Source organism: Mus musculus, chromosome 3 (genome assembly GCF_000001635.26).
Source record: "Mus musculus strain C57BL/6J chromosome 3, GRCm38.p6 C57BL/6J".
NCBI classification, from domain to species: Eukaryota; Metazoa; Chordata; class Mammalia; order Rodentia; family Muridae; genus Mus; species Mus musculus.
In genome coordinates this window covers 24,890,389-24,907,243 of record NC_000069.6, presented here as the reverse complement: position 1 = coordinate 24,907,243, position 16,855 = coordinate 24,890,389, and the positions used below count along the sequence as shown (strand labels likewise).

At 35.4% G+C, this 16,855-nt stretch overlaps 1 protein-coding gene across 1 annotated transcript in view; it reads left to right on the top strand.

Annotated features, from left to right (window-relative positions):
* Window positions 1-16,855, top strand: part of Naaladl2 (N-acetylated alpha-linked acidic dipeptidase-like 2) — a 1,346,047-nt gene that overhangs the window by 236,906 nt on the left and 1,092,286 nt on the right. Inside the window, exon 2 of the mRNA XM_017319681.2 lies at window positions 13,151-13,253. The gene's annotated coding sequence lies outside the window, so the exon portion shown is untranslated. The remainder of the gene's footprint in view (window positions 1-13,150; window positions 13,254-16,855) is intronic.

Sequence of the window (16,855 nt, the reverse complement as noted above, 5' to 3'; positions counted from 1 at the left end):
GATTTTATTGTAGTGAGGTCTGACTTTTCAAAGCATACAAATTTAATGGATAAATTTAATTTTTAGCATACATGGAAAGGGCCCATTCATTTTCTAAACACTTGCAGACTACCAATAGTGTTGACTGGAGCTTGTTAAAATGTCCCCTGCAGGTAGACATCCAGTCCCCTGCTAACACGGGTCAAGAGCATCTCCATTTCTCTCTTAATCATAAGTCCCAGGTTAGCAGCATCTCTGTTGTTCACTTGATGACAGCCTTGCGAGAAACCTATGAGAGAAAATCCTTGACGGGTCCAGCAGATGTCCACCTGCTCATTATTATACTACAGATTGTAGCTATGTTTTTCCACTTTTTAGTAATTAACTCTATTTTAATTCTATGGGTTCCATCTTATTTTCCCATTTACCTTTCATTTGCATAGGTAACTGTTTTTGTGGGCTATCACAAATCAATATTATTAGAATATTCATACTCACTCCTACTAAGAATAATGACTCCATTGCATTATCTTCTACTAAGGTTGGCAATTCTCCTATGAGGATGCTAAATATGAGAATCTATCTGTCAATGTCTACTAAATGGTTCAAAGCAAGTTAAATATTTAAAATGATTTTTAATAGAAATAGAATTACATCATTTTATGCATCATTTCATACTCCAAACACTCCGTGTTTCCCACACTCTCGATTTTATAGCCTCTTTTGCTTTTATCATTATTTACATACCTATATATGTGAAACAATAATACACACACACACAATCACACATATGAGTGTATGTTCCCAGATATATAATTACAACTTGCTGAGTCTATTTTGTATTTGTGTGTATATGGATTTACAGCTGACTACTCTGCACTGGTCAACCAATCAGAAGCCTCAATTCTGGGAGAATCTACTTCTCCCAGCAGGCATTAGTTGTCTGTAGTTTTTCACTCAGTGTTAAGACACTATTTTCCCACATTACCATTAATGTCTGTTGATTTTGCCATTGTTTCAGCCCTGTTTATTTACCTATTCCTAAGACAGACTGTTTCACAGTGACTTCCTTGCTATTCTGCCTCTTAAAATTTTTCTGTCCTTTATTCCTTAATGCCTTCTAAGTCCTAGTTGAAAGACCTGTGATATATATGTATCTTTTGGTGACAGCCTCATTATGATCTGTTGGTCTTTGAATTGTGTCCATTTTGGTGTCCTGTGATTGTTTCCATTTGTGGTACAGAGAGGGTTCTTTGATGAGAGGTGGTGTTTATACTTATTGGTGAGCATAGGATACGTTTTATAACGTAAGTGAGGAATTATGTTCATCTTGCAAAGCAGGAATAGTAGAGTGTATTCTAATGCCCATGATCTCATTGGCCGCATGAAACTGGTTGTGTCCAGTACCTGCTGAGTTTGGCATCTTTCACTTGACAGCCTTTGGTTACCATCAACATGTCAGTGCTACTTCTTGCATGTTTACTAATATCTTGCCATGCTGTGTATTGTCATGCTTCATAGGCACTGCAGCGGGGTAGCACTGTTTAATTGCCTCCCTCTCTTGGCAGATTGCATAGTATATTCTTGTACCACAGAGGCTGGATGGCAGCAAAGGGGATTTCAGCTCAGTTCCAGTTTGAATCATCCAAGTTCTCTGTTCTGATTTTAACAAATCCACTTTTACAAAAATGTGTTCATATTGTTAAGCTTTAAATTTTAAAGTTAAAAATTTAATATATAAGTAATGTATTTATATCATTTGAATCTTCCTTTAATCCTTTTATTTCTTCTAACCCTTCCCTTGTCCCTGTGCTCCATAGATAAATTATAACTATGTATTATATTATATATGATAAATAATGCTACATATTATAATTAATATATAAATATATAATACAAAACACTTACTAACACATAATATTCTGTGTTATATAATATAAAATTTCATATATCATATAATATATAATAAATGTAATACAATACAATATATTAAATATATAATATATGCAGTTGGTAATATATAGATATAATATATAGCCTGTAATATAATATATATAATGTATCATTTATAATATATAATACAATAATATCAGAGAACTACTGAGAAAAGGTAAATTAGTTATCCACAAATATGAGCTGTTATCACCAGAAACATAAACAATAAGAAACACTAAATGGACTAACAGCCTGTATTTACTTTCCTTGTTTATTTTATTTACTTATTTATTTTGCTTCTCTCAGTGTTAACTGCCTTTACCTCTTTATCTAGGGATGGCACCTGTGACTCTTTCCCATCCACATTCCTGATCCTGTATTCCTTGTTCAAGTCTTGTTTATAAAACCATATTGAGATTTCATGTGTGTAGCTTCCCTGTAATGTACAGGATGCACAACCTCACCAATGGCTCCCTTAATTCCCTGGTTCTTCCAATCTTTTCTTCCTGCTTCTGGGATGGTCCCTGAATTTTATACGTTGAGTTTTGTTGTAGATGTATTCATTGATACTGTGCACACCACGATCTGTTCTCTGCTGTGAGGTTAAAATAAGAAAGGCCCCACAGAGTCATACATTTGGATGCTTAGTCACTAGGAAGTAGCAGTAACTGAAAGGATTGGAAGAATTAGGACTTTGGCCTTGTTGAGGGAAGTGTGTCATTAGGGGTAGAATTTGAGATTTCAAAAGTCCATGCCAAGGCCAGATTCGCTCTGTTTATAAATCAGGCTGATGCTGTCAGCTACTGCTTCAGCACCTGCCTCTATGCCACCATGCTCCCTGCCATGATGACAATGGACTAAACCTCAGAAACTCTATGCAAGTCACCAGTTAAGTGCCTTTTCTCCTAATAGTTGCCCTGTCCATAATGTCTTTTCCCAGAAACAGAACAGTAACTAAACCATCTAAATATGACCCACTATGACCTTCTGTAAGGGACTCACTCCATTGTAAAGAAGCAGCTTCTTTGATAAGGACTAAAAGGTACACTTACCTATGTGTATGAGAATCGTTATCTAGAATGCACTTAGGACTTTTAGTTGGAGGAGAGACAGTAGTAAGTTCTCCCCTAATTTCATGACCTCACTAAACACAGGTAGTTGGCCTGGTTTCCAGCAGTCGGAATGATTAAGTGGACCTTAAGTACAATTAGACAGCTGTTGGATACTGCCAAGAGAAAATGACACTATTGTACGTTTAGGGATATCTTTCCATGCTGGTAATGTGTGTAGCTTGCTGCTGGCACAGCAAGTAGGTAGGACTATTTATTGATCACTTTCCTCCCCTGGCAGCTTTCATATCAGCCTCTGGTACAATGGAAGCTAGTCCTCAGGGAGATTGAATACTATTAAGCTGAAAAGAAATATGAAATCATGAATTTTACAGGAGAGTAAATGGAAGTGGAAAATATATTTAGTGACAAACCCCAATCCCAAAGTACAAATGACACATTTTCTCTCATTCGAGGATTTCACCTGCAAATCTTCAGATGTAAGTATATAATCACGGAATCCAGAAAATTAAAAGGAGTCATGGTGTATGTGGGCACAGAGGGTACTTTGCATACTGTCATATATTTTATACCCAAGGCCAATGCATCTTTCATCTTTCATCTACTTTAATTCCATCCCTACATATTACTTGGGCTCAGTGGAGCATTTAATACTGTTTGTTTTTTGTTATTGGTGATGTTTTTATTTATTTGTTTGTTTGTTTGTTTCTTAACTGCATCTTCTCTGAATTTCTGTGACACTGATGACTTCTGGGTGATTTGTCCATTAAGTGTAATTCTCAGAAGTTAGCTGAGGCTCTTCTTTCCTTGCTACCCTTTGTGCTTTAGTACTAGTGATTACTCTGCATCACACTACAAATATGGTTGCTTACACAGTTTTTGATACTTTTGCTCATTGTATTGCTATTGTTTTACATCACATGCCCATTGCTGTTGGTAAGACCACTGTGATGATCTACTGAGATAAGTTTGAAATGTCAACTTAATACAACCTTGGTCCCTCAAGATAAAGCTTCAATTAAGAAATTACCCAGATCAGAAAGGGTGCAAGCAAATCTGTGGTGAATTTTCTTGATTGTCAATTTACATAGGAAGTCATAGCCCATTGTAGGTGGCACCATTCCCTAGGTTGGACATTATAGTGTATGGGAGTGAATACGTCTGGTGAGCAAGTGAGGATTTACACATTTGTTCTGCCTTTATTCTTAACTTTGGATATGATCCTACTTGCGTCCCTGCCTTGGCTTCCCCCAGTGACATACTGTAACCTAGAAGTGTAAATCAAATAAAACCTTCATCCCCCGAGTCGCTGTGTTTCCTGGTGTTTTATTCCAACAACAGATATGAAATGAAAACACCTCCTGTAACTAATGATATTGCTAGGACACCTGTAGATAATTAAATATAATTGTAGCTATGCTAATTTCACAAACATACGTATATGCCATATAATTATGCAATTTTCTTTGAATTTTGTATTTGAGCAGGCTATTCAGAAATAGATTTTAGAACTCATATTTTCATTCCAACATCTTTCTCTTTGTTTGCAACAGAATATGTGAATTATTGTATTATATAAAAATGAGGAGATTCTTTGTAAGAACTCCATCTTCTATCCTTTAATGTATGTGAAATTAGGTCCCATGCATAGGAAGAAGTCAAGTAAAAGAAAAACATAATTCAGTTACTATACTCTGCTAGTATGGAATAATCTTTTGTGGCATTCTAGACAACAGAAGCTTTGTTTGATTGTAAGAAAAAAAACCACTTCTTCTGGATGTTGGTTTGCAGGTTAATGGACTTGCTACAAAACGTTGCTAATATTTACCCAAGTTTCCCCGCTTCTTAGACTTCATTGCTCTTAACCATTTTGTGTAGCTGACCTAATGACTTATCTCCTCAGCTCACGGTATTCATGACCTTTTGTCCACCTATAGAGCCACTGATACGTCCCATTATGAATAATTTCTGGAAGAGGCTAGCTTTCCTTCTTTACAGTGCCTGAAAATTTCTGTACAGGGAGAGAGTTCATGCATTCATCTATTTAGACACAGTTGATGTTGTCTATAAGTGTACTGAGATATGTATGCTTTACTTTGCGATTTAAATATGTAAACTATGCAGAATTCTCACAGATCTTCTAAAGAGTAATCATATAATAAAGTCAGTTGTAAAATCTGTTTCCTCCATTCCCAATTAATCTATGACATAGCAGGTTTGAGGATTAATTGTGTTTCCCGTCGGTTGGCTGCAAAATTTGAAAAGTACCCTCAGTAAGAATTAAATGAATTAATTAATATTTCTTAGACTTATAGAAGTCTCCTAGCACTTTTCAAAGGTGAAAAAATGCTTAGGCTATCATGTGGAAATGGTGGTTTTTATGTCAGAGAAATAATGCGAACTTTATAGGACTGTCAGAAAGGTGTTTATTCTTATTGACTGACGTGTTTCTTTTAACCTGTAAGTAGTAAATCTTCGAAATATAAAACAACTTTACTCCTTTTTTCTTGATATAGCTATTAAATATATGTGATTCAATATATAAAATCTTGAACTACTCAGTGGTGGATTTAATGTGTAAGGAAAGTTCTGGATTTATTTCAGGTTCCAAGAAAAAATTCTCTCCTTACAGTCTGTCTTTCTATCTATCTATCTATCCATCCATCCAACCACTCACCCACCCACCCACCCATCCATCCATCCATCCATCCATCCATCCATCCATCCATCCATCTATCTATCTATCTATCTATCTATCTATCTATCTATCTATCTATCAACAAATCTCAAATCTATAATCTATCAATCACCTATCTTAATCAAAAATGGTTTATATATCTATCATTGATCTACAATGTATCTTTCTATTATTTATGTATTATCTATTCATCTATTACCTCTCAGTCATCCATTTGAGATATACCTCTATTTATGTAACTATCTAGAAATTATCATCTAATTATATCTTTCCATTACAATTTATCTATCCATTATCTATCTAATCACCTATAATTCATCAAGGCCAAAATCTCTGAAGAAGAAATATTTATTTTCCTGTCTCTTCTTAGTTACTTACCATTGCTTGATAACTTATAATACCTTTAGCCAATAGCCTTAGCTGGTTTCAGTCTGTACTTTAGAGCAAAATAAATAATGAGTAACTTTCTGACAATTCTGAATACAGTATTTTTTTTGAGAATTCTATTTGTGCTTCATATAATTAAAGTGTTATTTTTTTTCCTGATGAGTGTTAGCTAGTTTCACTACAGACTTGGTGGCAATGATTCTTTATTCCTGCCATCGTAGTGTCATAGCCAAGACTACCTGGGGATTGCTGTTACTCTAAGATGGGATACTTACTTTAAAACAAATGTTTGATTAGCACTAGCTTACACTGGGTGGCTTTGTCACTTCTAGTATGTTTCCTGCTGAGAATCAGTGAACAAAGTTACTCTTGAGGGGCAGTCTTCTGGAAATTGTAGCTTAATGCTCCATTTCTTTTTTTTTTTTTTTCCATTTTTTATTAGGTATTTAACTCATTTACATTTCCAATGCTATACCAAAAGTCCCCCATATCCACCCACCCCCACTCCCCTGCCCACCCACTCCCCCTTTTTGGCCCTGGTATTCCCCTGTACTGGGGCATATAAAGTTTGCAAGTCCAATGGGCCTCTCTTTCCAGTGATGGCCGACTAGGCCATCTTTTGATATATATGCAGCTAGAGTCAAGAGCTCCGGGGTACTGGTTAGCTCATAATGTTGTTCCACCTATAGGGTTGCAGATCCCTTTAGCTCCTTGGCTACTTTCTCTAGCTCCTCCATTGGGAGCCCTATGATCCATCCATTAGCTGACTGTGAGCATCCACTTCTGTGTTTGCTGGGCCCCGGCATAGTCTCACAAGAGACAGCTACATCTGGGTCCTTTCAATAAAATCTTGCTAGTGTATGCAATGGTGTCAGCGTTTGGATGCTGATTATGGGGTGGATCCCTGGCTATGGCAGTCTCTACATGGTCCATCCTTTCATCTCAGCTCCAAACTCCGTCTCTGTAACTCCTTCCATGGGTGTTTTGTTCCCAAATCTAAGGAGGGGCATAGTGTCCACACTTCAGTCTTCATTCTCCTTGAGTTTCATGTGTTTAGCAAATTATATCTTATATCTTGGGTATCCTAGGTTTGGGGCTAATATCCACTTATCAGTGAATACATATTGTGTGAGTTTCTTTGTGAATGTGTTACCTCACTCAGGATGATGCCCTCCAGGTCCATCCATTTGGCTAGGAATTTCATAAATTCATTCTTTTTAATAGCTGAGTAGTACTCCATTGTGTAGATGTACCACATTTTCTGTATCCATTCCTCTGTTGAGGGGCATCTAGGTTCTTTCCAGCTTCTGGCTATTATAAATAAGGCTTAATGCTCCATTTCTTGACATTGGAACTGGAATTACACATTGTCACTTGGTGACTTAGAGTTTGGCTGTTCTGTACTCATTGAAAGCTCTGTGGCAGCCCCTACATCTCAGTGGTTTCTCCCCTTGGCATTCTCTCACAGTAGGTACAAGATATCACATTTCAGAGAAAGTGAGACATAATTAATATCTTTTAATTACTTAGAATGCTTGTGAAGAAGCCAGAGATGTGATAGCCAGACCAAGTTATTATGGCCAGGTGGTAAGAACTGTTATTATACTCATCTAATTAGGAGCTTCTCAAATCTTGATGTGCATTACAATCACTTGAAGTTCTGGTAAAAACACATTTTAATGAGGTCTGTCTCCAGGGACTCTACTTTGCAATACAGTATGATATCTGGGGTTCACACTGTTCCCTAGTAAAGCTGATGCTGTAAAGTTTAGAGATCACCCTGCAGAAATGAAGGTGGTGGTATTATATGAAGCCACAGTGCTTAAAACTGTAAAAAAAAAAAGTATATGGAAAATATTCAATGCTTGTAACAAAACCACTGATTTGATCTACTTCTTTTCAAAATTATGATAGGACTGAAATAATGATAAATCAGATAAGTCAGATATCACAGAAAGAATAAGTATCATGGAAGGGGTAGTTAGCCTTGGAAAATCTAGGCAAGCCACAGAAAGCTAAACAGAAAAAGTAAAAGACATACAGAGTATAAAATATATTTTTCCAAAAAAAAAAAGTGTGAGATGTCATTGATATAGGAAAGATTATGAAAGCAGAAGTTTTGAATCATGAATGCCATACACTGTTTATTGGGCATATTCTACACTTTTGTATAGCTATAGAATCTGGGGACATGGCTTATCAGGTCAATATCTATTCCCTGGAAGAGCTTTAAGTGTGGATCAGAGTATCAGAGATCCTCAGCTCCGTATGCAACTATAGAATTGGAATGTGTAACTCATGGCTGCTTTCTTGTAAATGTCAAGCTATGAAATTTATGTGATTAATAACCAAGAATCTTTATTAGTTCTTTATCAATAAAGTGGCACTAATAAAACTGCTTAATAAAAGAGAGTCATATCTTATAATCTAATAAAAGTATAAAATTACCAAAATGTTTTTTGTTATCTTTATTAATCCCACAGAAATCTTTGTAATTTAGAAGTACTATGTACTCCATTAGGTTGGATAGTTTCAAACACACACACAAACACACACACACACAAACACACACACACACACACATATATATATATATTTAATATTCCGTTTAGAATGTACAAACTAGCATACTAATACAGTTATATCAGAAATCACATAATGAGAATTAAAAATGAAAATTAAAGGTTGCTTTGAATTATACTATATATTTCCTCAGCAAATACATAAATAATATATATTTTAATAATACATTTAAATAATAAAAACAAAATAGAAAAAATATAATCCCATGAGAAACATACAATGTGCATTTCCTAAATTTTTCCCTTTTATTATACAAGTCAGTTTAAAATGACCTTCTAAGAGAACTAGAAAAACTACAGCCTGTTCTGAAATAATGGGATAAAAACAAGGCAAAGCAGCCATAGTTTCTAAAATTTTGCTCAGTCCATAGTTGTAGCTGCTACATGTCTACCTTAGAACCCAGAATCTATTCTCTGTAGAAATGTTGTATCTCAACAGCATATATTAACATTTGGTGTAGAAAATCTGCATGCCAATGTAGGGAAAGAGCCTGATTACTCAAGCAATTACTCTTATAGCCTTTTCCTTTTGGCATGTGTGTGTGTGTGTTATGTATATATGTATATATATATATATATATACACACACACATATATATATATATATATGTGTGTGTGTGTGTGTGTTTATATACATTTATATATATGTTTAAATTTGTTTATATATGTATAGATATGTTTATATATGTACAGATATGTATATATGTATGTGTGTATATATATATAAAAGCCACACTGTCCTGGATGAAACAATTTGGTTGAATCTATTTTAGAAATTAACAGGAAATCTCTTAAGGGAGAGAGGAGGATATTGGCAAAGAAATTGCATCTACCCAGAACTAAGGGAACTATTTATGGGGCCTGCCATAACAAACTTGAGACTGCAACTCCAGGTCCAGAGACTCTAGACCAGGCCATAGGGAAAGTGCAACAATATTTTGGGAAGAGGATTTTTGTACAAGTCCCTAGAATTCTGCAGTTTCCATAGCTGTAGAAATGTGTCAATAAATGCCACATGTAACATGAATGAAGATGGAAGATTTTACTCTACATAAAAGCCAGTCAAAAAGTAATAAATAAAAGCATATTACTCAATCTAGTTCACATGTGGATTAAAAAAAAAAGTTGCTTTGTGCTGTAAGATGGGTTGGCATATAAAGGCTATACCTGAGCAAACCCGGTAACCTGATATTGATCTTCGCAGCCAATATAAAGGTAGAAAGAAAGTCCTGCACAACTCCACAAAATTATCCTCTGATCTGCATATGCACACACACACACACACACACACACACACACACACACACACATACACACACACACACACACACACACACACATGCTCATGCTAACAAATAAAGAAATAAATTGAAAAGGTTTAAAATTAAATTTTGATTTCATGTAATTAGGAGTAGAAAGTAGCCACCAAAGATTAGAAAAGGTAGAAGATAGAAATAAGAGGTGAGAGTTTGGGAAATTTGTAAATGAGGTAGTGGATATAAGTTGTAGTTAGTACAATAGATATAATAATATATATAATAATAATATATATTATATTATTATATATTATAATATATATAATATATAATATATAATAATATTATATATATATATTTTGACTGTTCTGCCACAAAGGATTGATTCAGAGTTAAGGAAATCAGTGTGCCAACCTTGACTAAAACATTGCATAATGTGTACAAGTGTTAAAATACCATCCTAAGATGATGATTATATACCAATTTTATGTGTCAAGATGATACATAATATACAGAATAAAAGAAATGAGAAATTAACAGCTTTCCACTTTCTTTTTTTTCTTCTTTTTTTTTCCTTTTCCATTTTTTATTAGGTATTTAGCTCATTTACATTTCCAGTGCTATACCAAAAGTCCCCCATAGCCACCCACCCCCACTCCCCTACCCACCCACTCCCCCTTTTTGGCCCTGGCGTTCCCCTGTACTGGGGCATATAAAGTTTGCGTGTCCAATGGGCCTCTCTTTCCAGTGATGGCCGACTAGGCCATCTTTTGATACATGTGCAGCTAGAGTCAAGAGCTCCGGGGTACTGGTTAGTTCATAATGTTGTTCCACCTATAGGGTTGCAGATCCCTTTAGCTCCTTGGGTACTTTCTCTAGCTCCTCCATTGGGAGCCCTGTGATCCATCCAATAGCTGACTGTGAGCATCCACTTCTGTGTTTGCTAGGCCCCGGCATAATCTCACAAGAGACAGCTACATCTGGGTCCTTTCGATAAAATCTTGCTAGTGTATGTAATGGTGTCAGCGTTTGGATGCTGATTATGGGGTGGATCCCTGGATATGGCAGTCTCTACATGGTCCGCCCCTCAACAGAGGAATGGATACAGAAAATGTGGTACATCTACACAATGGAGTACTACTCAGCTATTAAAAAGAATGAATTTATGAAATTCCTAGCCAAATGGATGAACCTGGAGGGCATCATCCTGAGTGAGGTAACACATTCACAAAGGAACTCACACAATATGTACTCACTGATAAGTGGATATTAGCCCAAAACCTAGGATACCCAAGATATAAGATACAATTTCCTAAACACATGAAGCTTTCCACTTTCTAGTTTATAACACAACAAGCAGTTTGATAGGAGATGAGGTGTAGCCAAATGGTATCAGAAGATAAAATAAAGGGCAACACTTGGGTGTTTTCTTAGTCAAGGTTCATATTGTTCGATTCTAGAGCATGAATAAATGCAATTTGGAGTGTGAAGGGCTTTTTTCATCTTATACTTCCTGGTAACAACCTGCCGCTGGGGAAAGGCCAGGAAGGAACTCAAGCAGGGAAGGACTCTAGAGTCAGAGATGATGCACGGGTCATGAAAAAGTGGTATTTATTGGACTGTTAGCCATGGCTTTCTTGTCCTACCTAATACAATTTTCTTACAGATACTCTTATGGAAGCATTTCCTTCAATAAGAGTCCCTCTATCCAAATGATCCTCCTTTGCATCAAGTGGATGTTAAACTAGCCAGAACAGATTCCTTAAATATTATGGATGGTATCAGTTCACTTGGTGAGTGTCTCAACCATGTGATATAATATTACATAAAATGCTTCAAATTAGCAAACTAGTTATACATTTTGCCTTTGGATTTTCAGGTTTAGCAAATGAGAATTAGAATTTAGAAATGAGGGAGTGGGAGGGAAAGGGGGAACAGGATCAGATATGTAAAGGAACAGGAGAGAAGTCCAGAGGGCCAAGAGAATGAATAGAAATATATAGTAGTGAGGGGTGGGAAACAGCGAGGGGCAACCACTAGAAAGTCCTAAGTGTCAGGTTGCAAGAGATTCCCAGGACTGAATTGGGATGACATTAGCTGAAATGGCTTACAGCAAGGAGACAGAACCTGAGGAGACCATCTTCAATAGATAGACATGACCCCCGGTTGAGGGATGGAGCCACCCACCCATCTCAAAATCTTTAGCCCAGAATTGTTCCTGTCTAAAGGAAACGCAGGGACAAAAAAAATGAGCAGAGATTGGAGGAATGGCCTTTCAGAAACCACCCCATCTTGAGATCCATCCTGTCTGCAGACACCAAATCTTGATATTATTGCTGATGCTAAGAATTACTTGCAAATAGGAGGCTAATATAGCTGTCTTCTGAGAGGCTTTGCCAGCACTTGACTAAGACTGATACAGAGACTCAAGCCAATCAATGGACTGAGCCCAGAGACCTCCATGGAAAATTTAGGGGAAGAACTGTAGGAGATATATATATATATATATATATATATATATATATATATATATCCACATTCAAATATGAGTGGCATGGCTTAGTTGATACTTCATGACATACTCCACAAAATGCTGATGATCATTCTTGAATGCTTTGCATTTGTGAGTATGTGCCTAAAAATTAAACAAAAATTACTTTGTAATTATTCCCTGTCTTTGTTAAAAACTAAAATAAAATATTTTATCCAATCAAAAAACCCCAGAATTTAGTAATTACCCACTTGCACATTTATTTTGGCAGAAGAGTCATGATAGTTCTGCTCTAGGTATGTGAGATTCACATCACTTCTCTTCTTCACTCTTCCTCTCTCAAAGAGATAGGAATTAATTTCTGTCCAGTTATGTGTCTTCTCCTTTATCTTTTATTATGCTTAGTATTGTGTGGAAGAAACTAAATATTTCATTGATGTTTTCTGAATTTAGGTGCAAATGTAAAAACATGCATGAAATTAAACCAAGAAAGAAAAGTGTTTGTGTTTCTGTGGGTATGTATTATGTAAATTAAAAAGAAGCATGCTAAAGATTGTGTTGTAGGTATTTCTGGATTTAAAACAACCTGTAGAAATTTTACACAACACAATAGAATTTCCTACAGTAGAAAGAGCTGACAAAGCAACACATGAAAAGCATTAACTGTAAAATCAAATTCAGGAGCCAACTAATGTTATCTTGTACAGATTTCAATTTAAATTGAGTACCTCTGGTTTTTTACTTATGAACAGGAAATGAGCGTTGAATGGTGAGCACCTGGATGAAGAGGCCAGGGATCAGACTGTCAGCCTCCTGCTACAGCAAACGCCCTCCCATATCACTAAGAGCATTCAAGTAAGTGCGAATTGCTTCATCAGAACTTAAGAGTTTTAGTCTTAAATCAACTTTCAACAAGGTGATCAGGTATATGTATATACTGTGCTCATTCTGAAAGCATTATATGTCAAAATCTATATACTTAAGCTTCTATTATTTATTTTATGGACTTGACTACATGTTCTATAGATAGTGTTATACATATTTTAATTTGACTCCTGAAATTGGTGCAATTTCTTCATCTTTCTGTATATAAATTATTTCATATATTCATAAATTTTGTCACTAACTAAATCCAAATATATGTGGGTTTAGAATATACATATATGCATTTGAGTGTTGATGATATATATGTATATGTGTGTATATGTATGTATATATGTATCATATATATGTGTCTGTATGTGTATATATATGTATATACGCTCATATGCTCAACATATGTCTTTCTTGAGGTATTAGTCATTTATTTGCTTTTGTTTAGTTTATAGGACATTTACGTTATCTACTAAGTACAACTTATATCCACTACTTAGCATTTATTTGTGTGACACATTATATCTCTATCCATCTATCTATCTATCTATCTATCTATCTATCTATCTATCTAACTATCTGGTGTGTAGTGTTATATATGTGTGCATTTGTAGATTTCCTATGGGTCCATTCATTTGTGGCCTATTTCTCCATATAAGATGATGGTCTTCTGTCATGTTTCCTCCTATAACAATTCAGTCTGTGTGTGGGGAGAGTTGCTGTTCTATGATTTAAATCTTTTTTATGGAGACCCTATCTGTCCTTGACCTTAACATGGTTTTTGAGTTTGCATTATATAGAATTTACATAAATTAATAAAGCAAATGTCGCAGAATCAGAAGACATGAGAACAGATGGAATATGGCAACAAATGAGCTTTCAGAGCCTGGAAGAGCTAATGTTTAGCCTTTCCAAGTATTCTATTACAATCTATGAATTAAAGAAAATAAGATCAATGAAACATGTATATTCGCCTTAAAGTGTGACAAAGGCTAAGATACATAATGCAGATTTTGAAGTGCCATGGTGACAAATGTATCCCTTGTGAAAACATTCAGATTACATTTTAAATCCATTCATCCACTTATCCATTCATTCACTCTGCATGAGAGAGAGAGAGAGAGAGAGAGAGAGAGAGAGAGAGAGAGAGAGAGAGAGAGTACATACAGGTACACATATTCCATGGCTCTTAGTAGAGATCAGAAGACAATTTTCTCCCCTTTTGGGATGTATTGGTTAGACATAAGTCTCTGACCTGGCAGCAAATCCGTCTACTTGTTGTATACCTTCTTACCAGTCCATAATTGGGTGTCTACAAGTGAAAACTGACTAGGCATGAATATAATCACCTTTAAGTTATTCATTTTAAATGGACAGATATTGACTGTTTATGATGAACACATATACACACAGAATTAAACACCTGATGGTGAGAAGACACCTAATTGGGTGGATCAGTTCTCTCCTTTTGCAAGGTGGGGCTTAAGGATGAGACTCACGTTCTCAAGCTGGACAGCTTTGACCTTTACATAGGAAACTATCTTGTTGCCACAAGAATTCACCATTTTACTATAGACGAAGAAATAAATCAAGAAGGCAGTTAGGAGGAGTTGTTGGAAGAAGAGCTGAATTTGCTTTCATTGAGTTGGTCTTTGGATTGAATCAGTTCTAATGTTTTTTTCAAATCAATGTATGGCTATAAAAAATTATTTGGTAAAACACATATCATCGCCTACTCTTTGTTGAGGCTACATATGCTCCTTTTTATCACCTAAAAATAAGTTTATGGAGAATGTTTGGACTGACTGTCTCTAAATTTTAGTAGCAGAAATGAGGCCAAGGCAAATCTTAATAATAAAATCCACACTAACAGATTCTCCATTGTAATAATTCTTTTGAGGTGTTTTATTTGACACTTAGCAGTGGGACCTGTGAAAGCATTACAGAGGCTAAGAATCAAATCTAGCCTGAAAATTACTGGCTAGCAGCTCCTTACTTAATTAATACTTTCACTGAGGAATTGTGTGTCTCTCTAAAGAAAAATTACCTATTTGGGAATAGTTTTATGATTACTGAGCAAGTATAAAAAGTTCACATTTATTAATATAAGCATCAGTCATTATTTAGTTTAAGATAAAATAAATAAAATATATCAATAGAGGATAAATCAGTGTATTTAAATAAACTTATTTTTTTACCACAGTTTTTAGATTCCTTGTGTGTAATTTTCTATTTTTTTTTACCATAACAACATATGTTTATTTATTATAATTACTTATTTCTGCCTTTCTAACCTGTATCTTAGTGAGAAGCATAGGGTATTTCATCAGAATCTAATAATAATTAGGCAACAAGCCTAGTAGAAGATTGGAAGTGAGCCAAAGCAAAATATTCAAAGAGTCTTTTTTATTTTATTTAGTTCAAATTAAATCAGAATTTATGCCTATGAGACATGGATCCATGGACAATGTGGATGATAGTATAGTATCCTTATTTGGATAATTAGAACAAGATGAGGCCTGTATAGTGTTTGTTGAGCCTTTCTAATATATTTGTCTAATTTCTGAGCCCCATAAACTTTGTACCCCATGACCACACATTTATAGCCAATCTGGTAGTTCAGGTTTGATCAGTTTTGAGTGTGAGCAAGGGCCATTGAAGTATTCTACTCGTGTCAACTGGTTTCTGGATTACAAGAAAGAGTGCCATTGCCTGTGATATGTAGTCTTAGGATATTTTATTAGAAGTTCATTGAACTACCTGGGAGTGTAGCCACTGTGGCAAGAGTTTTAATGTCCTTTTGGCTGATATACAATTCAGACCAGAAAGACTCAGATGTTCATGGTCACACTGCTTGGAACTGGCATTATCTATATCCCTTACCTGATCAATTCTTCTCTTTGCAAAAGTGTCACTTCTTTATTCTTGGCCTTTTATTTAATCCTGTGCAGATCTGATGTATTATGCAAAATTAGGATAAATGGAAACAGTTTACACTTAAGGAAAAAACACTATACAAGGAGGCTTTCTGTTGAGCGTTCCTTCAGTCCTATGATCCTCCTTAATAAAAGGAATTTAGAACAAATAAACCATAGTCATGATTAAATTATTCTCAATTCACTTAAAAGAGTAATGACCAAAGCATATGTTCAATAATTTGATGAGGCATGAAAAGTGAAGAAAGTATATTACTATCTTTTAGGAGCTAGTGACTTCAAGTTGTATTTCTTTATGTCGCTCAATGTTTTCTGACACAGAAGTAAAGTGACCCAAGCATAAAAACTGAGGTGCTTGAAAGTCACAATCATAGGGATATGTGTATTAGTGGATGTGACAGTAAGGGCTCTCTGGAATGGACTCTTCAGCTGAGGAGGATGTTTTCCAACCACTTACCATGAGGTCACCATTACTTGACACTCATTAGCCATGACTTTCAAAGAAAGTGTTTGATTAAAATCAAATCATCATTCTTTTAATAACCCAGAAGCAAATGGTGAGAACTCGTTTTAAAAAACTAAAGATATGACAGTGGATTTAAAAATACTGTAGCGCTTATGTGAATATGGCAATTGTTTAACATTTTA